General features: G+C 39.1%; 2 pseudogenes; both read left to right on the forward strand.

Moving 5' to 3' along the window:
* Nucleotides 1–659: 659 nt before the first annotated feature.
* On the forward strand, nt 660–1,080 carry LOC114890708 (annotated as a pseudogene).
* Nucleotides 1,081–1,540: 460 nt separating this feature from the next.
* Nucleotides 1,541–2,300, forward strand: LOC114890268 (annotated as a pseudogene).
* The last annotated feature ends 2,011 nt before the right edge of the window (nt 2,301–4,311 follow it).

Below are 4,311 nucleotides of genomic sequence, written 5' to 3' on the forward strand. Positions count from 1 at the left end.
TTCAACAGTTTCAACCACTCCACCCTATACTAACCAAGCCTCCCCAAAGACACTTCACTGAAATAGAAGCAAGACGCTATCTACCTTACTTTTTCTTCTAATTCTGTGCTTTCGGACTTCTTTTTATTCCTCTCACATTCTATTATAAATAACTCGAGGATGGAACACAGTCTGTGCTGTTCTCCCTCATCAGCACCTAGCCCAGCACCATATGCAATGAAGCACTTATAAAATGCCTTGTGACGATTGACTAGACATGAAGCCACCGCACATATGAAACTCAGAAGCTTTTTTTTAAACATGCTTTTAGGCAATGCCTGATGTGAAGAGTCACAAAACACTAAAATTAAAAGACTTTACACTATTTAAACTACAGTTCCTGTCAACTATTTGTTGAACCCTGTGAGCTTCTTCCATACTAATTTCCACACGACCACTTACCAGAAAACAGTTCCAAACTTTCTAGGCGGAGTCCATGGGACTTGAGACGGGAAAGAAAGAAGAACATAAACCTACTCTACAGCTTGCACCCTCCGGCCCGGTACGAAGGCGGTGCGCCTGCACACCAGCGGGTGACTCCCTGGCCTTTTCCTCAATTTCTCCTCCTGCAGGGCACTCGGCACTCAGGAGGCCGAGCTGCCAGCAAGACGGGCCCAAGATTGTCTACAGCCACAGAAAAAATGATGGAAAAGTCACCCTTGCCATTTCCAGAAAGAGCGATCTATGGCTTTCTTTGTTGTTAAGCTCCCAATTTTGGTGCACACTATATCTCATGTGGCCTTTTATTCCTGAATCTTGGTTGAACACCTAAGGCTTAACCTATTGGCCTCAAAAATATCAGGCAGTTGCATTGCCTGTCTACCTCATTATTACTATAGCAATCCGTTACATAGTCTTATTTGGAATAAACATGATGAGTACCTCCCCACTCAACTCCACTCATGTAATCACAGATAACAATGCTAAAAATCAACAGCAGAAGAAATACCAAGAGGCCATCTAGCATTAGAAGATATTTCTATTAGTGAAATAAACTAAATATTCCTTCTTGCAACCAAAGAACTTTACACCAAAAACTGAATTGTATGTAGACTAACACCAAGCATTTATTATTTTTGACATAATATTGATCATAATTATTTTGACTATCTTTCTTATTAATATCCAGTATTGAAATGTAAAAAGAAAAAAAAGTTAATTGAATGTCTCTTAGATTAAGTTCCATTACAATTCATATTGTAAATGTTCTCAAATATTAGACATTAATGGAATACTGCATTACTAGATATAGATAACTTCATAGTACAACTACATATAGATACTATATATGAAAACTACATATATAGAATACTCTATAGTATAACATAGTATACTTGCAGAGAAGATCCACTTCTCAGTAACCCAATGAAATTCTGGAACCACTTATGCTGACAGTTTTCTTAGATATTGGCATTCAATACAATTTAAGTAGAACAATTAAATAGTAGCAGACAATTTGGGTTACACCATTAAGGTGGCAAAAAGCATGTTCCAATATACTATGAATTTTGTACAGTGAAACACTGATAAGTTAGTTCTTGATTCAAAAAGAAAATAAGTTTCAGCTTCCTTTTGAAAAACAGGCATCATCATTGCTCGCTACCTATCTTCAGGTTTCTACCAAATCTTCAATAGGTTGCATGTACTCAGATCTGATAAGAATTGCACAGGCAGAAATGTTGAAAATTCATATGTTTTGGCAACTTACGATAATCATTAAAAAGAGATTCAGGAGCGGCAGAGTCAAGACGGAGGAGTACACGACACAAGCCTTGCCCCTGGTGCAATGTGGACGACTGTGATGGGGTCTTTACGATGGGAGCCATAGGTGGTGGGATCTTTCAAGCAAAGGTTTTCGCAATTCTCGGGTGGGAGTAAACCACAGACTATGAGGGAATCTGACAGCTATTAGAACCAGGGCTCTGCAGTTGGGAGGTAGCTTTGCAGTTTGCGGAGGTCTGTTTTCCATGATTGACTGCAGTATGGTTCATGTCAGAGGGAAAGAAGACCCCTGGAACTGCATCACGAGTGGTGCCTTAACAGGAGCCATCCTGGCAGCAAGAAATGGACCAGTGGCCATGGTTGGGTCAGCCGCGATGGGTGGCATTCTGCTAGCTCTCATCGAAGGAGCTGGTATCTTGTTAACCAGATTTGCCTCTGCCCAGTTTCCCAACAGCCCTCCGTTTGCTGAAGACCCCTCCCAGCTGCCTTCATACCAGTTACCATCCTCACCTTTTAGGGACTATCAACAATACCAATAGGACCTCTCTCCCGGGACTTCTTAAAGAGAATGAGCTGCGGTTCAAGGAAGGATTTCAGAAGATCAAGTTCAGTCTGTTTTTAAAACTGTAGGTGGGACAACTATGGCCAAATAGGCTATGAAGAGACATTTAGCACCTTTTTCTATTTAAGGGAACGTGGGAGATCAGTGGAACAGAATAGAAAGCCCAGAGATAAACCCATGCACATATGGTCACCTTATTTTTGATAAAGGAGGCAAGAATATACCATGGAGAAAAGACAGCCTCTTCAGTAAGTGGTGCTGGGAAAACTGGACAGCTACATGTAAAAGAATGAAATTAGAACACTCCCTAACACCATACACAAAAATAAACTCAAAATGGATTAAAGACCTAAATGTAAGGCCAGACACTATAAAACTCTTAGAAGAAAACATAGGCAGAACACTCTATGACATAAATCACAGCAAGATCTTTTTTGACCCACCTCCTAGAGAAATGGAAATAAAAACAAAAATAAACAAATGGGACCTAATGAAACTTAAAAGCTTTTGCTCAGCAAAGGAAAAGACGAAAACAAGATGAAAAGACAACCCTCAGAATGGGAGAAAATACTTGCAAATGAAGCAACTGACAAAGGATTAATCTCCAAAATTTACAAGCAGCTCATGCAGCTCAATATCAAAAAAACAAACAACCCAATCCAAAAATGGGCAGAAGACCTAAAGAGACATTTATCAAAAGAAGATACACAGATTGCCAACAAACACATGAAAGGATGCTCAACATCACTAATCGTTAGAGAAATGCAAATCAAAACTACAATGAGGTATCACCTCACACCAGTCAGAATGGCCATCATCAAAAAATCTAGAAACAATAAATGCTGGAGAGGGCGTGGAGAGAAGGGGACCCTCTTGCACTGTTGGTGGGAACTTATATTGATACGGCCACTATGGAGAACAGTATGGAGGTTCCTTAAAAAACTAAAAATAGAACTACCATACAACCCAGCAATCCCACTACTGGGCATACACCCTGATAAAACCATAATTCAAAAAGAGTCATGTACCACAATGTTCATTGCAGCTCTATTTACAATAGCCAGGACATGGAAGCAACCTAAGTGTCCATCAACAGATGAATGGATAAAGAAGATGTGGCACATCTATACAATGGAATATTACTCAGCCATAAGAAGAAATGAAATTGAATTATTTGTAGTGACCTAGAGTCTGTCCTACAGAGTGAAGTAAGTCAGAAAGAGAAAAACAAATACATGCTCATACAAATATATGCTCACACATATATATGGAATTTTTGTTAAAAAAATGGTTCTGATGAACCTAGTGGCAGGACAGGAATAAAGACGCAGATGTAGAGAATGGACTTGAGGACACGGAAGGGGCAAGGGTAAGCTGGGACGAAGTGAGAGAGTGGCATGGACATATATACACTACCAAATGTAAAATAGATAGCTAGTGGGAAGCAGCCACATAGCACAGGGAGATCAGCTCGGTGCTTTGTGACCACCTAGAGGGGTGGGATAGGGAGGGTGGGACGGAGGCTCAAGAGGGAGGGGATATGGGGATATATGTATATGTATAGCTGATTCACTTTGTTATAAAGCAGAAACTAACACACCATTGTAAAGCAATTATACTCCAATAAAGATGTTTAAAAAAAAAAAGATTCAAGTACTTACATGGTGGAATTTTTGTGTTCTAGTTTTTCTCATTTAAAAAGTTTCTTATTACCCCTTAGAGTTTGAACACAAAAAATATATTTCTAATACTTCCATCTAGGTCTATATAAATTCCCCTTAATTTCACTCTTTTCCTCTGTTGAAATCAAATGTGCATCTAGTTTACATAGGCACAGGATAGTACTAAGGCAACTAGTAAGTGCTCATATTTCATTCAGTGCTGGAGTACTAGGGGTTGTGCAAAGATAAATAAAAAGGACAATCAGCTTTCCTGATTTGTAATTTAAACAAAATGAACAAATAAAATAAAATAGTAAAGAGAAGAAA

The sequence above is a fragment of the Monodon monoceros genome, unplaced genomic scaffold (assembly GCF_005190385.1).
Source record: "Monodon monoceros isolate NGI ecotype Baffin Bay Population unplaced genomic scaffold, NGI_Narwhal_1 Super_Scaffold_11, whole genome shotgun sequence".
In the NCBI taxonomy this organism is placed as follows: domain Eukaryota; kingdom Metazoa; phylum Chordata; class Mammalia; order Artiodactyla; family Monodontidae; genus Monodon; species Monodon monoceros.